This window comes from Podarcis cretensis, assembly GCF_951804945.1.
Source record: "Podarcis cretensis genome assembly, chromosome: 7".
Lineage (NCBI taxonomy): Eukaryota > Metazoa > Chordata > Lepidosauria > Squamata > Lacertidae > Podarcis > Podarcis cretensis.
In genome coordinates, this window is record NC_137176.1 from 34,151,654 (window position 1) to 34,174,921 (window position 23,268).

Here is a 23,268-nt window from a genome sequence, read left to right on the forward strand (position 1 = left end):
GCGACATCGCTACGTACAGCACATGCCCTGTACGTAGCGATGCCGCACATGCACTGTATAGAGGTTTGCCGCTGGCACCGGGATCCTCTACTTGCGGCTACAGCTGTGAACGGAGGATCCTCCAAAGGCAGCTGCGGTGGCACGATGGCTGCTCGCACCGCCACGAGCCCCCGTGGGGTGACTTCTTGTCACCCCCGCAGACATGGAACCCAGAGCATACCACCCCCCATGCCCCCCTACTTCGATGCCACTGAGTATAAGAATATACCCTACCTACACAAACACTATGCCATAGAACAAAAGAACATTACCTTCCCATCTTTCTCCCTCCCTCTTCCTCTCCCCTCTGTTCCCCCCAACCAGAGCCGTAGCTAGGTGATCTTGCACCCCTGGCAGAACCATCTCTCTCCTCCACCCCCCTTCCATCCATTCAATTCACCTTCTGTTTAAAACCATTTCTTATGAGGCAATAATAAATATTTATATTTATGGACATATTCTTAAGCTGATTTTGTGGCCCCCCCCAGGGCCTGCACCCCTGGTGGGGGGCCATGTCACGACCCCCTAACTATGGCCCTGCACCCAACTGAATAATATCTAGAATGATAGTGTCTCACACAAAATGTAAACAAACTGTGGGAAAGACTCTATAAATAAAAAATGGAGATGATATGTGTACTTATGCCTGTTTGTTTGTTTTGTAACACAAGAAAATCTCTAATAAAAACTAATTTTAAAAAAAGAATATGCACACATACAGCCTATACAAAAATGTAGGTACCAAGGCTTCTTCTATAAATAATTTCTCTTATTCTTTTAGAAGGAAATGGTGAATATGCATTGGGAGAGGGAAAGGGCAAGTCCTTAGATTCAGAAAAGTAGCTAGTTAGGGAGCATTGATCTTATCATGCACCCATCCCTAAGCACTATGACAGCACCTCTTATCTGAGAACAGGGAAGGGAGAGTTATTCAAGTTAATAATGGTTCAGGCTCAGCAGCAAGACCTGGGTCCGGAAGTCAAGATTCCAAGGTACACAAGCAAGGCAACAGATGCAGAATGGAATGGAAGAGACAAAGATGTCCCTTCCATCACCCCGCCCCGCCCAAGAGGCCAAGCTCACTCTCTCACCTTAGGAGATTGCTGCATGAGCAAACATGCACTCTGTCTGGGCTGGCATGTCTGATCCCACATACAGAGATGGTACTTGGTTGTTGGTGACAACTCTATGTACTCCAGCTCTACTGCCACCTCCTCCTGCCCAGCCCTTCCCACTGTGGTTCAGAGTCCCGCCCCGCCCCATGAAGCTCTAACCTCTACAAGAGAGGTGGTGGGCAGAGCTGGCAGAGAGCCAGTGTAGTGGTTAAGAGAGGTAGACTCATAATCTGGTGAACCAGGTTTGCGTCTCCGCTCCTCCACATGCAGCTGCTGGGTGACCTTGGGCCAGTCACACTTCTCTGAAGTCTCTCAGCCCCACTCACTTCACAGACAAATTTGGTCAGTAGGGTGGGTGTGGAGATAATTCCCCATGCCTGCTCTTAAATTTATTTATTTTTTAAAATCAGTTGGCAAATTTTATTAGTCTGAATCAGGTAGTATTGTTCATTGCATCTTTCAATTACATATCCAGTCATTAACTTTAAGAAAAGCTGCGATGTCTTCATTTTATTTCTAAGGGTGTGACTTGCATTTAAAAATGCCACACAAGGCAAACCAGAGTAATGAATGGGTAGGAAAAGGAATGATGGTGACTGGATGCCTACATTTAAAAAAACAAAACAAAACAAAAACCCTCAATGAACTATTTCACTTTCATTATTAAAATTGAATTATATCCCTCATATCTTCATTGAAGAATAATGAGTACACACCTACAGTTACACATGTGTAAAGAAGGGTACACATTGGATTGGCTTGATGCCACCTCTCCTGTTTTCTGTTTTCATTATCATGAACCTATTTCAAATTCAGTATACCTAAGAGATATTCTAAATGGATGCCAATTGGCCAGAAATTGTCACAAGACTGAAAAAATATTGGCCAAACACACACGTGCAGCCTCCTCTCCAACTGTTGCTACCAGTCTGTACTTGAGAAAAATCAAAAGATGCACTGATTGCTGGGAACTGGGGAGAAAATGTAATGTGAAGGGCGAGTGAACAGGGAAAGGATAGATACTTTATACTTGCATCAAAGGAGAAAATGAACCTTTTTGCCTTTAAAACCAAATTGCAGATCTTGAGATAAGAGCCTTCATTATGTCATTTTCCATTTTTGTCCCTACTTGAATTATATTATGAGAACAGAGTATTAGGCGCCCTAGTTTTTATTCCTAATTCAGTGGAAATAGCTTTTGCCTCTTCACTGAATGAAGAAGAGCAATGTTGTCATAGTTCTCTTCCGTGGCCCAGTGCAGCACCTTAGTCTTCATCCCGTCCTTCATGCATAGCCAGATTTGAGCAAGCAGCATTCCTGACACAGCCTGAGAGAAAGATACAAAAATAATTTACACAAAATATATACAGCAGTCTGCTTCTGTTTTCCCCCACAGCTGTGTCATGTCTGCAGAGGTGCTGTTTGTGCGTGTAGAAATTCAGCAGGGACTAAGATTCACAGCAAACTTCAAAGATTTGACATAGAGATAGTCAAGATGGCAAAAAGCAGTGTGTTTTAAGATCTTATGTTGCAGTTATTTCATATGCCTCCTAAAATAACAAGAGATATAGATGTGCTTGAGGAATAATTCATGTGGTCTGGAAAATTGGGAGGTAATGTCCCACTCCCCTCCTAAATGAAGCCCACAAGTGTTTGAAACAGCCCAGAGAAATGAAGACTGGTGTCAATGGCCATTTTGACTACATATCCTCTGTTGGAGAAGTGCATCGCAAAATTCAGATGAGTGCAAATTTTGAAGGATGACTGTGTTTCGGTTCTCATAAAGTTTTGGAAAGGACCAATTTGATACATTCATCAGACTGAATCAAATTCCTTCCTCATCCCTCGATGTGAGTCTGGAGGGCCCTGTCATGCTCAGCAATGCAGTGTGCAGGGCTTTCAAGAGAAGTCAAAGAAAGTCCTGCAAAATTAGCAAAAGTTCTCAGACATGTGGGCTTTCTCAGTGATAAGTGGCCACCCAATTTTGCTTGAAGTGAAATTTGAGCTGAATCCTACTTAAGTAAAACATCTGTAAAAATGTCAGTGAAAGTTAAAAGACTGGTGAAATTTCTCAGGGGAGCTTCACACTTCTAAACAGAAAGGAGTCTTGATTAAAAACAGAAAAACAAAAAGGTCTATGTATTATCAAGTCATGCTAGTTAAGAGACATGGGTTGTGTCTCTGTAAGTTTCTGCCTCCCCCTCCCCATATTTGAGAAGATGGTATTTACCATAAATCAACACAATAACAAATCCAAGTTTACACTGAATGTATTCCCCCAAAATTGAGCCGCAACAAATCCTGGACCCTATTTTTCTTCAATGCATGCTTTTTGCCATATTTTAAAGTGTACATTTATGAGAAGGAACCCTTATTTCAGGGATTTTAAATGGAAAAGGGAGTTAGACCCTAATCCTTAAGTCCAATACTACCATTTCCAAGAATTTGCTGCACTGCCTGCAGACCTTTTGGTTGCTCTGAAAATTACATGCAAGCAATTGAATAGATCACACATCCCTCCTCTTCTTGTGGGAATTGTTTTCTCTAATTCTGGGTACATCATTCCCAAAGCAGTGGAGGTTTTTTGTAAAAAAAAATATAAAAAATATTAAAATGTATGAAAATGAAAACTCTGGCTCTGAAAGCACTGAGGCAGACTGGTACAATGAGTCAGAACAAAAAGCATTCAGTGCACAGAAAGCCAAACCCAAATGGAAAGAGCTTCTGCCAGCATCAGCATCGGGATTCCTGTTCCACAGATGGCCACTGATTTGCACTGAAAGTGATGTGTCTTTTAGCAGTGCCTGCCTGCCCACCCATTCCTTTCAACACACCCCAAGGCAAGGTTCACTGACCAGCCTTAAGTCATGAGACTCAGAATGTCACAGACATGATAGATGTCTGACATACAAAGAATAGTAATGAGGGAGTTGTGGTTTTAAGTTCAGAGAGGGGAACAAACTCCTCACTGCAGGAATGAAAAGGGAGCTGGGCTTTTTGCAATCTCCGTGTTTCCTGCAAAATGAAATCAGGTAGAATCCAAAAGTGATTTCTAAAGTCTCCTTCCTAGATTCCATTTGCCTCCTGTATGTTGATCCACAATGGGTCTGGAAAGTAGGTCCCAAAACCTGGGACCTAAATCCTCATTATTGTACTCCTGCCCAGCAGACTGAAAAGGCACACAAATCACCTGGTGTCTTCCTCTCTTCATATGCTCCTCTTGCTTTGTCACACAAATCTCTAGACAATTTTCCTTGCCGAAAACAAGACATTCTTAATACTATGGGAGAAACCTGCATAGTGCACTTTGGGCCCACAAAAGACGTGAAGCAATCTCTGTATTATTCAATTTACTCTAGGCACTTAATATTCCATCATCATGTAGAGGATGCTTCAGCTCAAGCTGATGCTGTATCACTGCTTATTTGTGTGTATTCGGTCTCAGATTGGCATCTTGGCTATCCATGCCCCACTGCACTTGAACAATATGGGTTAACATTCCAGAAGGGCAACTTTGACTGTCCAAAGTCATATCACTAACCAGAGGTACCATAGTGCCTTTAACGACTGACCAGTTAACTTCCAAGGATCTCACAGAAAGGACCACACAATCACAACTTTGCCTTGTAACTATTTACTTTTTGACAATCAAAGCAAGGCCTGCAGATGTTTTCTGCTTTATGTTGATTTCTTGCCTTTCATGGTAACGGTGATGGTGATGTACTGTCTCTGTGAACTTCAGGTGCTAAAGCAAAGAAGGCGGAAAGGCTGCTGCCTTCTTGCTCTGATTGCAGACTTCACAGAAGCATCAGATGGCTACTACTAACAAGAATCCTGGTCCAGATGGGCTTTGGATCTGATAGAACATCACTCTTCTTCTATTATGAGCTAGATCCAAAGTGTTAAGTCCTCACCATGTTGGACACTGTATACAAAATGTTTGTTTGTTTGTTTGTTTGTTTGTTTGTTTGTTTGTTTGAAAAAACAGCTTTCTCCCAACAGCTCAAATAATATTTGCTACATAAATTGAACCCTACAAAATCAGTGACTGACACTACCACCACCCCAGATTTGAAACTTATCTGTGATGATGCAGTATTCATCATTCTAAAAACTCTTTTAGAACATGTCTTCACTAATGTTGTGCGACTTGAGAAGGCCTTGAAACCAGCATGTCAGAATTCAGCAAATATCACTTGTTTGGTAATTATGCAGCATGTTAATGAGATGCATGAATATGTTCCACTTTAACTATATTTGACATTTGCCAAGTGCCTGGGGGATACAGATGAAGAAAGGAGGCATAAGGAGAGGGTCACTGCTTGAGGGCAGCTCACATGTATATGTTATTACTTTGATCACATATTTATGAACTGGGAGAGCATTAAGGGAGATACTCACCACATGGTGCACACATGGAGGCTGGAAGGTCCAGCTCCAGTTATTTTTATTCCAATTCTACTTTCTCTTATGATGATTAGCTCATAGGTTAAACCATGTTTACTGCTCATTCTGTGTTAAGATCCCGCCTTGTTTGCAACCTTTATAGGGAGGGAGACTGATGCTGCAATAGTAAGCCCACTTACCTAGGTGTAAGTCCCATTAACTCAGTAGGACTTACTTCTGAGTAGACATGGCTAGGTTTGCAGCCTGTGCTTGTTGCATGAGAGGCTGCTCTATAGTATCTGGATGTTATCAGATATTTAGACCTTGGTTCCTAACTAAGTTATGGGTTTGAACCTGCCATTTTTAGAAGTGATTGACAATGAGGAAATAGCAGACTGCTAATCCCGTTTCATCTTTCAGTTGACTTGAGGACCTTGGCTCATCAAGATGCCTTCCCACTTCAGATTCTATCAAAAGAATCTCATTATACTTTATCTGCCTCCAGTGTTTACGCATTTCAGATATCAAATGCCTCAATGTTCTACTTGATTAAAATCTTCTGAATTCTCCCTCCAAGTAAAGGTTTGCTATTCTCATTTCCCCTCTTTTGAACTAATGGTGGGCAACAGAATGAAATGCATTTGTTCTAGTAACAGGCTTATGAGTGATCAGTTTGATACAATCAAACTTCAGTTTTCCTGCTAAGGAGTCCCCTGGTTAAGCAGGTAATAACTTCAATAGTCCTCATAAAGTATTTTCACATTACTTAAATTACACCCTGCATACTCACATGAAGGGAATGAAATTCTCTTATCCCCAAACTTAGAGTGAACTTCATTAACCACTACATTGTCATCTTGTTATATGCCTATTGAATGTTTATGGTAGTACATAAATGAAAAAGTTCACTTGGAGACCACCAAAGGTCTTTCAAACGATGTAAAATGATGTGCTGGTATTTTGAATGTCTCACCTGATAAAACTGGAACCTTCTCCATTTCCCATGGGCCAGTTCTGGTGACACCTTCCTGGTTTTCATATCCAGATTAAGAACCTAAGAAGAGCCTTGCTGAATCAGGCTAAAAAGTCTGTTTAGTCCAACATCCTGATTTCTACACTTACCAATGCTTGCCTGCCCATGATGCAGAGTGAAGCTCATACCTCAGGGGCCTGAAGTGCAAGAGGGAGTGCTCTACCCACCCACTCCACTGCTTCCACCACCAAGAGGGAGGCGTTCTTGCCACTCATCTTCCCAAACCCCTGGGTGGAGAAGTCAAGTGAGTGGCAACTCTTTGAGGACCAACCTGCCTCCTGCCAAGCTTGGTGAGAGTGGGGCACAGCAATGACAAGACTGGGGTGTGGAGGAGACCAGGAGGCATCAATTCCCATTTTGCCTCAGGTGGGGAAACAGAACAGGCCGCTCCTGACAATGGTCCACCTCCATAGCCTTTTTGACATCTATTGAAGACTTTCTTCTTCCAACAAGCCTTTTAAGTTGAGAATTTTCTCAGCCTGCATCTGTATTGGAATTGTTTTAAAGATTTTTAAAAATTGTTTTAAAATTTTTTTGTTCGCTTGTGAGCGAATTTAACAACAACAACAAATTTATTCCCCTCCCATCTGGGCGGCTCCCAACATCATCATCATCTTCTTCTTCTTCTTCAAGCGACAAAACATCAAACTTCCCTAAACAGGGCTGCCTTCAGATATCTTCTAAAAGTAAGAGAGTTGTTTATTTCTTTGACTTCTGATGGGAGGGCATTCCATAGGGCGGTCACCACTACCAAGAAGGCGCCCTGCCTGGTTCCCTGTAACTTCACTTCTCCCAGTGAGGGAACCACCAGAAGGCCCTCAGTGCTGGACCTCAATGTCCGGGCTGAATGATGGGTATGGAGACGCTCCTTCAGGTATACTGGGCTGAGGCCATTAGGGCTTTAAACATCAGCACCAACACTTTGAATTGTGCTTGGAAACGTAGTGGGATTCTATGATTTGGCAAGCTCCAGGAAATATACCCTGGGAACTACATTTTGGAGCAATGTAAGTATCTCAATCCTCTTCAAAGGAAGCCCCATTTAGCAATTATTGCAGAGGTCTGCCCCCCCCTATGTTTTGCCAGGGAATGGGTGACTGTGGCCAGGTCCACTTCTTCCAGCAAAGGGCACAGCTGGCAAACAAGCTTAAGCTGGCAAACAAAAGACCCTGCTGCCTTGGCCACCACCACTTGGAGACCCAAGAGAGACTGGGCAGGACAAGTCCTGCCTGCATCAATGTTTGCTTCTTATATGCTCAACCCATACATTTGTATAAATGATTTATTTTTTTAAGACATCTGGTGCGCACTCTTCACAAGTAAACTGTCCTACTTAAGTTTTTCCCTGGAACTTCCTATTCATCAGGGAAATTTCTAAAGTGGAAATAGAGAAATATATGCACACCACAGTTGTAGGAGGCTCATCTTTTCCTGGTGTTTATATATATATATATATATATATATATATATATATATATAAATAAAACTATTTCTTTTGACAAGCTTCAGCCCCATTTCCTTCTCCCTTGATCCCTCCCCTCTGTGCTGTTCCTGGGCTCTGCTCAATTAAGAGACAAATCCATTCCACAGTGTATCCTAAAGGCTATAATGAAGTCAACTGTCAAAATCCCATCATGCTGCTGCCCTGCAGCTGAATCTGAAGGCCACTTGTCAGCTGTTTCACCCAGTCAAATGGAGACAAAGGGCCCTTTGATGGCCTGCCTTTCCCCAATCAATCTACACTGAAGCAGATGTTGAAATCTAACAGGAAAAGGTGTAATTTGATTTTGCATCCAATGCAGACTGCCTCTGTGTAAAAAATTAAATCTATCAGAACCTGATACCCTCCTGTCAACATGTGGTAAATAAAACAACCAATTCTTAAATTAGGTATTTGCAAAAAAAAGGAGGGGAGAGAATGCATTTTCCTTCCTGCTTTCCACACTTGGGATCTGATAGTTTAGGAAATCCTGTTTGGCAACACACAAAGGCAGGTATCAGAAAAATGCTCAAAAGATATCTTCCATCAATGAATAGTAAGTATTTTGATTATCAGACTACTGTTATTAAAAAGAAAGAAAGATACCAGCTAGATCGGTTTTGCTCATGCTTACAGAGATTAGAAAGACTTCATCAATGGTTCCTAAGGGAACATGTAAAACTCCTGTATGGAAAATTTGCTAGTCATAGCAAACTGTCTCTCAAAAGTCATTTGCCAAGCTTTAAGCAAAATTTGATGACAACTTTAGGCCTGTATTCAATGATACACCAAGAACGGCCCTGTCACCATAAGTATTCCCGCTTGCACAATGGGACCCTCCCTGTTTTCTCTCCCACCATGTACTCCATAAATATGTTCTGGGGTTTTTCCAAACCCTCAGGAGGAGATCTGAGGAGGACATGCACTGGGGGAGGAGAAGAAGTCCCACTGTGCAAGTAGAACTCCTTGAATTGATAAGACACTTACTTAGCACTGCACTGAGTACAAGCCTTAGCATTTAGCATGAGAAGAACTAGAGTGGACTTCAGGCCAGGGAAAATGTAAGCAAGGAATAAGAATTACTTTTCTGGGACTTTCCATAATAACCTACCAAACCCAAGGCAGGAACTTCAACTATGGTTATGGACAGGGGAGAAACTTGGTTTGGTTCACATTTTAATATGTACCTTCCTATTTGCACATTGCAAAATGACACATGGATTGAAGCCAAACCATCATTCAAAATTTGCACTTCTCTGAATTTTGCAATGCAATTGTACAATCAAATAATATACACAAAAATGTTTACATTAGAGGAAAGTGTGCATTAAAGCACATTTATTACTGAAAATAACTTACAAAAGTGCATTGTATTAGGAAAATTGCTTGAAAAATGTGTTTATTGAGAGAAATATACATGATAATGTTGATAAATTTTCATGATACATGTGGAAATTGAGAGAAATGAGAAGGCATCACATGACCTTTCAGTATTTTACAGTCAGATCCAAATTTCATGTTTTATGACATCACCTGTGATGATGTTTACCACATCAAATTCCATAGGTGTGAATGTATTCTCACAGGGTTATTGACCATATCAGGACAAATAGCATATCAGTTCACCCTGTAAAAATGCCTTCAAAACTAAATATTCTCCACATCTGAGTAATATACTGAAGTCACCCTGTGGTTTCAGTCTTCTACCACATAAATGACTATTTATAAAGAAAACTTCTATCAGGAAGTATCTGAGGGCCAATTTTGACTTTATGTTCACATCAAATAAAAGTATTAAGCTTGAAAAAGACTTACCTATTTTTGTACATATGTGTAACAAAGTACAAAAATTAAATTGAAAATTAGCCCTTTGTTTCTGCTACAGAAAATATTGGATCATGGAGAAGGGGGGGGGGACAGGAGAGACTACTGACATTGTTAGAAAACAGCTAATATATACTATCTTTTGGGACCTTTCTGCTTAAAAGAAACAATGCTATTGAAAAGTAATGGAGTGTCAAAGATTGCTTAAGCAATGTGAGCCAAATTTAGCTCTTGTTTACAACAGAAGATAACCAGAGCAATCCCACTAAGCTTTGTGATATTACCTCAGACTACCTTCAAGCAAAACTTGACCGTATGTTTTTCACAGTCCTGCCACTGTGGTCTCTGCTTATAACATTAACTTATGTGGTCTCTCAAGAGAGGCTTGTCATAGGATTGAAGGAAAGATCAGCATCAGGTTATAAACTAGCTAAATATATCACCAGCTACATTCAGATTTCATATATTGGTGTTTGCCTTCATGTTTATATAGTTGAGAATATACATTCTCCTTATGTTAATTAAAACAAAAAAACAAACAAAAACCCCACAGAGCTTTCATAAGCAACCTTCACTTTTTGTATTTTTAACATGCTGAAGAACATTTATTTACTTACAACATTTGTATCCTGCATTTCCAAGAGGGAGCTTGGGGTTGCTTATATGTGGCCATCTCATTTTATTCACACAATAAATAACCCTAGGAGGGAGATTGTGGCTTAGCTCAAAGCTGGTTGGTGAGTGTCACGACAGGTAGGGGGCATGAACCCAGATCTCACTGATCAGGGTAAAATGCTCTACCACCTAAAGAAAATAAAGTGAATTCTGAAACTCTGAACTTTTATTTACACTAACCACACTAACATCACATTGTACTTCACTGGCAAGGCTAAAAGGAGGGGGAGGTTAAAAGTGCTTGTAACGGAGAGGTCCAGAGAGCTCTCCAAAGCACTTAGTATAACTACGAGACAGGCCCCCAGTGTTCTATTCTGCCCTAAGCGCTTTCATAGAAATCCAGTTGTACCATATCAAGGACAGATGTATGTGTGGATCAAAGGCACATTGTGCTCCTTAATATCAGAACATGTGATTTTACAATCCCAAGCATTTTACCTTTCTGCCCCTCTCCAGATGCATTTTTAAAGTTGTTCAAAAACAAAACAAAACACAGCAACAGCTGTGGTCTGATACAGAAGTACACAGCTTCTTGGAAATGTTTCTTCCCCATTTGGGTAACTGATGGAAGATATCACTTCAGGAGAGGGCTAGCAAGTGTACCAGCAGTTTCTCTGAACTGTTTCCTTCTGTTCTTTTTCACAGTAAGCAAGATTTCTCTTTTCCAAGTGAAAATGCACATTTAGGGAGGAATTATTGAACATCTTGTTACATCTAGACACTTTATAAAACTGGTTGTCTGGCATACAGCAGAGTTATGTTCCTAGAGGTATGACAGTGTCACAATTGCCCAATATCTGCATATCGTAGTATAGGAATGGGGCTGTTTCTTTTCTCTGGTGACCCCATTTGAAGATCCACCAACTACAAAACGATCCAGAAGTGATCATAGAAATTCTAGTCCAGCACAAACCCAATTCGTGCACCAAAACAATTTGGTAAGGATTGAAGTTAAGAGCTAAAGCAGAGATATACAGAATATTTTAACTTGGCTTTCGTCAAGAGAAATCCAGTTTCCCTCTATAGTTTCAGTGAAGTTGGTTTAGGCTCTTAATCATTTGTTTGAATTTCAAAAACATGACTTTTGACAGCAGCACAAGTTCTTAAATGAAACAATGGTCATTGTGAAACAGTGATGACAATATAATTTCATCTAATGTCAGCTTCTTAAAAGACAAAAAGATGGAAGAACTAAAAGTCCCCTCTTCACCGTAATGAGAGATAAACAGTGGCTACTCCAAACACCTATGTAATATGCATTGAAACCTTTGGCATCTGTTGACCTGAAGTAAATCAGGATGTCTAACCAGGATGGCTGTTTCTGCCTCCTCCCTCATCTGTTTAGAACATAATTTAGGATTTAAGGAGGATTATTGCTGACTACTCTACAATTTGCCATCCTGTGCTCTAAATGAATACAGACATCCATATTTTTAGTGTGTCTAAGAAAAGCTAGTAGAAAGTCTATAGATTATTTTATTTTCTCACTTGGGCATACATTAGGATGTTTCTTCACAATGAACAAGTGCTGGAAGAGTAATTCACTCTATTTTGCCAATAAACAACTATGTTGGATCTCCTCCATCAACATTTTTTTTTCCAGGGAGTAAAGTGTTTTTTATGGGTCTCCCCTGCCTCCCCCTAATTTAAGTTTTCTATAGTCAAACCCGGGTTGGCACAGTAGAGGTTAATTAGATCAAGAAAAGCATGCAGAGCTGGAATTTATTGCACTCTCATTTATCAATGGCATGCAAGGGGAAAGTGTTCAAGGCTGTTATAAAACATGCTGCAAACTGGTGATTAACTCCAGAGCTGTCAACATTCTGACAGATGCTTGTTGAGCACCTGATCCTTTGTTGCGCTGTTAATTGGTTGCCCCTTCTACTCCCTCCCCCAAGCCAGTAAAACTACCCAACAAAGACCTAATTTCTCAAGTACATACTGCATTATTATTTTGCTATTACAAACCCATAAATGTAAGGGTTACACGCTAGGTCACCAGCATTGTTTGTATGAAATATTTTGCAGGTCTTTGCAGTCTTCATTAAATGTTCTGAATAGATACCGTTATAAATCTGATTACTTGCATGGAAATGCTTAATGGATACACAGAAGTAATTTACTATTGTGCCCTTTCCCCCGGGGAGACTCATATTCATTACACTTGGGAAATTTTGTGCACTCAAAGGGGAAAGGGTAGTATATAATGGTGGTGACTTATTAGGTGCCATGCCTATGGGTTCCTCTCGAGAGGAGAGACGCAAAATCTTGCTGAGTAAAAATGTAAGTTTTCCAAAAGAGTTACAGGATTTGTTTAGTTACTTGGTTTTGCTTACCTAGCTCTGGGATGACTTCTCAGAAATGGCTTCCAACTATTCATGCTGAATATGTATTCAGGAAAAGAAAAGAGCCCTTCAGAAAATAAATCATTACAGTATATAGATATGGGATCAGATAGCATAAAAGCAGGGCATTAAAAGTTTGAAGACACAATAGTTGCCTAAAAATACCATGTAGTGTCTTCTTGTGATATCAGAGCGTGATGAAACCAGTTAAAAAATTAAACACAGGGCAAATCCACACCATACTTTCAATGCACATTTGAAGTGCATGACTTCCGCTTAAGAACTCTGAGGACTGTAGTTTTCCCCTCACTTAGCTACAATTCCCAGCACCTTTAAAAAAACTACAGTTCCTGTTATTCTTTGGGGAAAGTCATGCATCCTGGCCACACCTGCGCCCTGGCCAATCTAGAAATGGAGGCATGCAAACCATTGTGGAATATGGATATAAGATTTACAGCGTGCTATGGCAGAAGAGAAGATTGCAGTATACGAAAATGTTTAATAGATAGTGCCTAACACCAACAGCATGGTAAAAAAGAATAAATCCAAATCATGGATGAAATGGAAAGAGAAAGAAAGTACCGTACCTTTTCCCATGTTTTGTGGTCTTGCAATAAGGTTAAAACTTACTGGGAAATTATATATAATGAACAGAAAAATATGTTTAAGATAACATTAGTAAAAAAAACAAACAAACTACAACAACCAAAAAAACCCAGCAACAACCAAAAAACAACAACCCCAGAAGCTTTTCTTTTGGGGATAATGGGATCAGAGCTGCCTGCATCCTGGCCACGCATGAGTCCTGGGAGACAAAAGACAAACAACTGAAATCTTCCATGATACATTGGGCAATAGATATTGGTCACAGTATAGAAATGGAGGTATGCGAACAATTGTGGAATATGGATACAGTATATGATTTATAGCGTGCTATGGTAGATGAGAAAATTATATGAAAATGTTGCATAGATGGTGCCTAACACCTACTAGAATGAAATCCCACCCAACAATAAACCCTATTGAATTCAATTCTTTCAGATAAATAGGTATAGTATTGCAGCCTTAGGCTTACAAGCAAGGAAGAAACTCCATAGAACTTGTGGGATTTTAGATTGCAATCTAAAATCCTCTGACTTCAGAGAACACACATCAATATAAGGCTGCTTAGAATTACTGTGTTAAGTCATGCATAAGTTGACTTCTTAATAACCTTAATAATCCCTTTGAATATTTCCAGGACGCATCAGATTTGAAAGTTCTTAGCTGACATTATATATTTCCACAGTGTGTCCAGGCAGATAGAACATAATGTGTGAGCTTTTCACATGTTGGTTGTTCATCATGGGCTGGTTCATGCATACATATGCACTGATCGATGAATGGGAGCTAAATGTGCACACTGTTTCATTGATAAACTTCACAGTGCATTTGAGCGACCTAGTTTGGTTGTGACAAGTATGTGAATTACCAAGGCCAGGTCTTGTTCTTTTGCTAAGGGCACAGTAGGCAGGGCTATTTTTCTAGAAAACTCTGGAACTCACCATGAGCACCTCCCTCTTTCTTTTAGAATGGCAATGGCACCCACCTAAGAGGTGCCGAAATTAGGTTCCAGTGAGTTCCCCCTGAACAAAAGCCCCAACAACAGGTATATTATATTATTATTATTATTATTATTATTATTATTATTATTAAAATTTTATTTATATCCCACCCTCCCCAGCCAAAGCCAGGCTCAGAGCGGCTAACAACAGTAAAATAACACAGCATTGTAAAATCAATTCATTATAAAATCATTATAAAATATCATGACTCCAGGATCTTGCCTCAGTGCTTAGATGGAACAACAGCTGCCATTTTAATTCCCATTCAGCCTGTTTGGAGAGATCCTTCTGGAGCAACTCACAATCCCTTTTTGTTTAACTTTGAGCCATCATGTTCTATGCCAGTCCTCATTCCTGCTGTGTGCACTTATGGATCCAAAAAACACTTCAAAGCAGGTGTATTTTGGGAAGGTTTTCTAGAGTTGCAGGGCAATCACCAAGAATGCGACACTTTGCAGAGCCCTGGGGAGCATCTAACCAGATGGCTTTTACTGTAGCACAATTCCCTACAGGGTCACAGTGTTCCTGAAAATTAGCACCCCAGCCAGCCACCTAAAATGACTTTGCCTGGCAGAAAAAGCTTAATTTGATTTGTTTTTTTCCAGAACAGCTTGTAGAACAAATAGCTTTCAGAATATACAATTTGCTAGCTTGCCAGCTTATCGTGAATAAACCTGTTTGTAGTCTAGTCATATCATGCAATCTCCCAGGAAACACAAAGAAGCTGCTCACTTTTCACTTATGGCGGTTTTAAATTAATTTGAACGAAGCTCGCCTCATGAGTATGGTTTATGCTACTATGAAACAACTGATGATGATAAATTACAGCAGCTTCACTTGAGAGCAGCCTGGAACAACATACAGCAAACGGGTTGAGCTGGCTTAGAAACTGTGCAGAGATTATATATCCTGAGTCTGGATTTGTTGACTTGAGGTGAAATAGCTATCATGGACAGGTCAAACAGTCCAGTTTTTTCAGCAGGCAGCTGAAAATCTGTTATAAATTATAAGAAATAAATTAGCAAAAAACAAATCATGAGCATGATAATTTCCTCCTCCACTCTCAGCCACATTGGTTGCTTGTTTGTTTCTGGGTTCAATTTACATTGTTGCTGTAGACCTTTAAAGACCCATATAGCTTGGAACCAGTTTTTTTTTTTTATTATTATTATTATTATTATTATTATTATTATTAATATACCACCCTATACTCAGAGGTCTCAGGGAGGTTCCCAGAAAATATCAACATAAAAACCACAATATATATAATCAAAATAAAAACAACAACCCAATAACAGCCCCCCCCCCAAGAGCCACATTTTTAAAAGGGCATAGGATGTCAATCAGATCAACCAAAGGCCTAGTTAAAAAGGAACATTTTTGCCTGGCGCCTAAAGGTGTATAATGAAGGTGCCAGATGAACTTCCCTGGACAGACGGGGAGCCACTGCAGAGATTATCTGAAGAACTGCCTGTACCCAGGTTTTAGGATTGGCCTTAGTGGTTCTGTTGATAAACCTGATGCCAAGAGCTATCAGACTGTTTGCCCTGACAGACAGGGCCATTGTTCAGTGGTCCCATCTTTTTAAAATTCTTTCCCCCAAAAAGTACATGTACCCCCGACCTTATTGGTTTGTAACCAAACCTTAAATCAAATGTGTTTTGTTTTTGTTTTTTTATAAATATTTATTAGGTTTTTCCAAATTAATACAAAACACAAACAAAAATAAAAAAAGAAAAACAAAAATGCACAAAAAATAACAAAAATACAAAAAAAACAAAACAAATATAATTTTCATTACTTATTCCATTATCTTATTTCCTGGACCTCCCCTCACCTCCCCCTTTTGTATTCCAATTCAAATTCTTAACTCAACAAATCCATATTATAACTTATTATGACTTATTTTAACTTATTACTCGACCTTCACATTACAGCTGGAAACCAATTAATTTCTGTCCAACATCAATCTAACATTCATTAATTTTGCAATATTTCTGCAAATAGTCCTTAAATTTCTTCCAGTCTTCTTCCGCCGACTCTTTTTCCTGGTCTCGGATTCTGCCGGTCATTTCTGCCAGTCCCATGTAGTCAATCATCTTCATCTGCCATTCTTCCAGAGTGGGTAAATCTTGTGTCTTCCAATATTTTGCAATCAGTATTCTTGCTGCTGTTGTAGCATACATAAAAAAGGTTCTGTTTTTCTTTGGCACCAACTGGCCAACCATGCCCAGGAGAAAGGCCTCTGGTTTCTTCAAGAAGGTATATTTAAATACCTTTTTCATTTCATTATAGATCATTTCCCAGAAAGCCTTAATCCTTGGGCACGTCCACCAAAGGTGAAAGAATGTACCTTCAGTTTCTTTACATTTCCAACATTTATTATCAGGCAAATGATAGATTTTTGCAAGCTTGACTGGGGTCATGTACCACCTATACATCATTTTCATAATATTCTCTCTTAAGGCATTACATGCCGTAAATTTCAAACCGGTGGAAAACAAATGTGTTTTGAACTGCTTCTGATGTTGTTTGGTTTTAAATTGCTGCTGTTTTGAGTTTTTGTAATTCAGTTGTTTTATCTGCATCTTTGCAGATTTTTACATTTTATGGTCCTAATGACTGTATTTTGTAAGCAGATTTGGGAGGGCTTTGCCTTGAAAGGTGGCCTGCAAGCACTTTAACAGAGTGATACAGTGGTACCTGAGGTTACTGACGCTTCAGGTTACAAACTCTGCTAACCCAGAAATAGTACCTCAGGTTAAGAACTTTACCTCAGGATGAAAACAGAAATCGCACGCCAGCAGCGCAGCGGCAACAAGAGGCCCCATTAGCTAAAGTGGTACCTCAGGTTAAGAACAGTTTCAGGTTAAGAACTGACCTTCAGAACGAATTCAGTTCTTAACCCGAGGTACCACTATACTATGGAGGTTGTGAGGTTGGGGAAGTCCACTTTGGATAAAATACACTTTAAGAGCCCTGCTGGACTTGCAAAGACCAGCACAGATGGTGAGGTGACTGTTTACTCTTTCTTTCTTTCTTTCTTTCTTTCTTTCTTTCTTTCTCTCTCTCTCTCTCTCTCTCTCACTCTCTCTCTCTCTCTCTCTCCCCTCCCTCCCTTCCTTCCTCCCTTCCTTTCTTCCTTCCTTCCTTCCTTCCTTCCTTCCTTCATCAGGCTACCTTTTTAAAATTTCCCAAACAACTATGCTGTAGTTTCACCACTGTTCTGAGGGCATGTCCCACAAACTGTCCCTGATACAACACCCAGAATGTCCCCTATTTGCCCTTACTACCCTGGGAGGTGTCCAGCCACTGACCTCCACCCTCCTAGGACACAGTCGACAATATCCAATGTCTCCCAGCTGTGCTTCCTGGAAACTTAGGACTGCTTAATAAGCAAACAATCTCTTTAAGCCATGCATATTAACTACATTTTAATCACCCATATCTATATTGTATTACCTTATTTCACATTAGTCTGCCATGCATTCTTCAGTCATTCAGGAAGGGCATTATGAGCAAGGTGTCAAAAAATCACAGACCTATTATTTCTCCCTTTGCTTTTCCTGTCAAGTCAGAATGAATAATATGCAGCACAGTGGTAATTTTAGCACATTTTGAGATATAGCTTTGAAATTTTCCAGCATTTTCAAAGAATGAATTTGCAAATGGTGATGTGTTGGCTTATTATTTATATTGATTTTTGATTGACTGATAGGCTTTTCTTTTAAGCCAATGCAACATGTGCTTGTTTTAATTTCTTGGGGAACCATTTGCTCTCACAGCAAGCAAAGTTATTTTCTAAATATTCATCCCTCTGGCAAGAAATTTTCATATGCCAGTAATTAATCTGGGTGATTTGAATTGTTCCTGAAAATCTGTTCTGTATAAGCTGATTCCATGCTCATACACATACATTTTTACAGGAGACAAAATTCTGCAATGGAATGCATTTTGAATTCTGATTTCAGCCTAGCTAGCTATGACCTAGGAATGGTTATGTTCCCCATTACTTTTTAATGCTGACAAAATGCCTTGTTGTACAGCTGATTGTTAAATTAAATTATCTTTCAAAAGGGCTAGCCTTTTTGGCAGTTTATGGTTCAACTAGTTATGCTCCAAAGATGTGGTCAAGTCTGGGTCAGTTTGAACTCTCAATAAAGAGAGGCTTTTCACAAAGGGCAGGAAGATAATGTAGCCCACCTTTGAACTGAGCTGTCTTTCAGAGTGCCAAGAGATGTAACTTAATAACAGAATCCTGGAAAGCTGCAGTTATCAGTCCAACATATGAAGGAGGGAGGACTCGCTCCATTATTTCTGGATTGTAAAGGATAGACAGCAGATAAGTTGCAAACTGTCCTATTTCCAAGCTAGGAGATTCAGGATGAATTCCTGAAGATCGCTAACCTGGGATAGATGATTTCTTGAGATTAATTTGGCAACATAAAAGTATGGGATAAAAGGTAGCTGCTGGGATGTTCCCCCATGCACAGGAGAGATTCACAGTACCCAGCACTGCGCTTTAGGAATGTGAGTTGAGAAGCCCATTGCTTTTAGGGTATAATAATTAATGTGACAGAATGCTTGGGGTGTTCTAAAGCGGGGGGTCATTAAGCTTTCTGAGCCTGTGGACACATTTGCAAACCAGAGGCACTTTCCATGACACCACACACAGATCACAACCTAGCACACCCCACAACTTACTGTACTGGCTACAACAAAATACTTTTCTTATGCCTAATTAAGTGCGGAAGAGGAAGAGGATCCTGTGAGCACTATGGAAGATCTCTGCAGATACCGTACATATGCACCCACATGCACCACCGTGATGACCCCTGTTCTAAGCAATATACAAGAAACGCATAAAAGCTTGTTTGGAGGTTTTAGCAGGGGAGCGCAGCTATCGTATACCCTTGACCGAAGAACAATACACTCCTTCTATCTGGGATGGTCGTCCTCTTCCACCGAGCGCGCAGCTTCGGGAGGGACGCACATGGAGCGGTGAGGGAGGAAGGGGACACCCGCCTAGCCAGCCAGATCAGCCGAATCAACCCTGGCGATCAATGGGGTGACAGATCCGGGTTGGCGCCTCCAGCAATGGCTGAATTCCTCTGATCGGGAGGAATTTGCTTCGTGGAAATTAGGGTCTGGCCGCCACGGCGAAGGCAGGGACCCACCAAAAATCACAGGCGGGAGAAGCCTGTGAACATGGGATTCGGCTGGCACCTACTCACGGGGAAACCCGGTTTCGGGGATCCAGAGCGACGTGGGGTGAGTGGCGCGGTGCTTTGGATTGACTGCTTCTTTCACGGAGTGAAGCCGCATAGCTGTTGTCGGAGAGCGCTGACTTTAATTATATGACAGAAAATATATATGACAGAAAATATGACAGTTAATTATATGACAGAAAATAGAGAAAGAGGGAAAGGAATTGCTGAAATAATTAATAGAAGTGGAATACAAAAAGGGAGGCGAGAGGAGGTCGATGAAACGAGGGAATGAAAGATAGGGCATTGAAACGGTATGATGTATGTTTTTTAATTTTTTAAAGTTTTAATTTTTTATGTTTAGTTTAATGTGTTAATGTTGTGTTGTGCATTGTATACTGTATTGTATTGTATTGTATTTCTTTTGCCTTTTTTCTTTTTTTTCTTTTTTCTTTTTTTCTTCTTTTTTTTGTAAGATTTAAAAGTAATAAATATTATTAAAAAAAAAAAGAAACGCATAAAAGCAAATCTGAGTGTACAAGAAATTGCCAACTGGGGAAAACAGTGGAGTTAAAAGCTCTGGTTTCAAGGTGGTTTCCAACAGCAGGTGCCATGGCTGCCAGCATCTGAACACTGACAGGATAGAGATGGAGCAGTAGGAAATTGTTGCTGCCTGGCATGTTTGATGCACCAAAACCTAGTAGGATATCAACCAAACAACCAAACAACCAATTATATGTAGCCTGCTCTTCATTAAAATAATATCTCCCCCTAAACCATTATAGATGTACCATCTTCATCCTTGTTTTATTTCCACTCTTAAGAGTCCAGGGTGACTAACAATAAAAATACAACAGGTTTTGTACAAATTCCACAGAGTGATGGTCCTCAATTTATGCTCCAAAGCCTTGCTGGAAGAAGTCTGAAGCTGACTCCAAAATACAAATTTTGTGTATGTGCGTGTGTGTTGTGGTGGGAAGTTCAATTCTGTTAGAAAATGTATAAACTACTTTATCAAAAAGTTCTCTAAGCAGTGTACAAATAACTTGGGTGCCACCACAGAAAAGGGCCTACTCAGTGAGATCACTCCATCATATTCTGTTTGCTAGGAGGCACCTGGGGAATAAATGAAGAAAAAAACAGAGGAACAGTGTACAACTTAAATTTAAAAAGGTGGCTTTGATCCAGATTTGTAGGGCAAACAAGGATCAGCAGTAAGGAATCACCACATTGGGGGGGGGGGGAGGGATGGGTCAGGGTTCCTGAAGTCTCTTACTGTAACGTCAGACTGCGATATGGAGTTACATCTGAACTGCCCCTGTGTGCAAGGAGAGATTTGAACAGCTGCGACTAACTTGTGTGGAAGTGAGAAATTCCATTATTGAACAATTAGGCACTGGGGAGGGCATTTTAACAACTCCATCCTATGCATGTTCTTTTGGGAGTACACCCTGCTGTGTTCAATGAGGTTTGTAGGTATACATATGATTGCAGCTTTAACATTATACAACAGCCTGGTGGGATTCAGACATCTTATTCTCCTGCTATTATCAAGAATGCAGCGCTAGTATATTTATAAGTACCTAGGGGTCCTTTACCTTTACTTTTTAAATCAGGGATGGGATTTTTGAAGGCAGCATACAATGTTGTTTATCAATGGATCCATGCATGCTTTTGAAATGAATTTTCTTTCTAATTGGACACAAATCATTTGCACCATTATAGGTGGATTAAATGCCATTAAGTTATTTTATTGTAAGTGTTGGGCACACCAGGAATTGTCTTCTAACCAAGATCCAATGTAGATGAATACTAAGTAATATTAATTTTAAATATTTATATTTATATTATAATATGGATGTTCTAAATTAATACAGCAGCATTCTAAATTAATACAGCAAACCTGTTATCGCAAATGCAGTTCACATATTGAGAATCTGTCAGTTTCTACTATACAATGTGATGAAGTAGGGCATTTTCTAAATATAATTAAATAGTCAGATTTATCAACTTCAAAATAAGTTTAAAAAATAGGCTGCTAATCTTCATGTGTGTAATATATTGTTGACAGCTCTTTGGGAAGGCATATGCTTTTTGGGGGTTAAACATTAATGTAAATATTTCCTATGGTTACCTTGCATACAGCTATAGACCACATCCATGCATATGTCAAACTGCCTGACTCACTTCCACTCCTAAGCAGATGACAAACTAGGTTCATGGTGATTGAAACCATTTGAAGACTTAGGGCAGGCGTGGGGAACCTCAAGCCTTCCAAAGCTCTTCATCTGGCCTTGGGACTCTTCTGTCATGGCGCAGTCAGGCCATGAATGTCCAGAATGAGGAATTAGCTATTTATTGTCAAAGGTACGCTTACAAGTTAGGAAAAGGCATGTCCACCAGTCCTACATCTCCCAGCTACTCCTAGGTGGGCACCCAATGCAGCATCAGCAGCCCCCAACATCACCTTATGTTTTTCCGCCATCTGAGCTATGTGCAAGCAGGCAAAGACTATGTGTAACCAGCTCCCTGCTCCTCTCATTTCAATCCTCTCCTGGTCCTTTGAGAAAGTGGAGCAAGAGAGGTGGGAAGATGAGGAGGAGGTGTGGAAGCCCTTGGCTCTGCACCAGCTTGACCTATCACTCCTTCCTGCACCTGTTCTTGACTCTCCAGTCCTGCAGCTTCTCCTGCCTCTGACTCTCTTCTCCTGGCTGTTACAGCCTCCCCTAGATCTCTGATTCCTTCTTCCAAGTCAGTCTGTACCCCCCTTCTTCCAGTACCCACTCATCAGTATCCAGCCAGTCCCTGACATCTCCCCGCATCACACACTCTCTGCTTGCACCCTCCTTGGATGTCCCCCCCCCCCCAAGTTGGAATCCACCCTTGAACTCTTGATTCTGCTTCTTGGTTGGGAAGTGGGGATGCAAAGGGAGCTGTTCCATTTTATCTAGTGCTGTGCCAGGCTCTTACAGGAAATGTGGAACTGACAGCTGAGGAGAGAGTTTCTGTGCTCCTCTGTTCTTTTCTAGCCATTTCCTCTCTCTCTCTCTCTCTCTCTCTCTCTCTCTCTCTCTCTCACACACACACACACACACACCCCCCAAAAAAAATCTATGTCCCCATTGTGAATAGTGGGCAGGGCATAAAAGGGATGGATTTATACCAGCTTCCAGATTCTGGGGGGCTGGCGGTGCTGAGGTTGTTTTGGGAAAGGAATAGATCCTATGGAGCCAATGCCTTCCCCTGCTTCTCCCTCAGCGTGTCCTCAGCATGTTAAGTGCAAAGAAATGATATTGTGATGGCCTGGGAATCCGATTCAGAGGCTGAACCGGAGGAATCCCAGCCTGCACAGGAGTCCCCGCCTCCAGGGCCGGCTGAGCTGGGGCAGGGCCTTGATTCTGAAGCGCCTGCACCTGTGCCAGATCCTCAGGAGCAGGCACCAGGTGAATCCACTCTGGCTCCGGAGGTGGTTGAGGACTCAGTGCCTACAGGTGAGTCTCCCCCTGGGTCCAATAACCCTTCAGCCTCTCCTGAACTGCAGCGGCTCAGGGCAGAGAGGC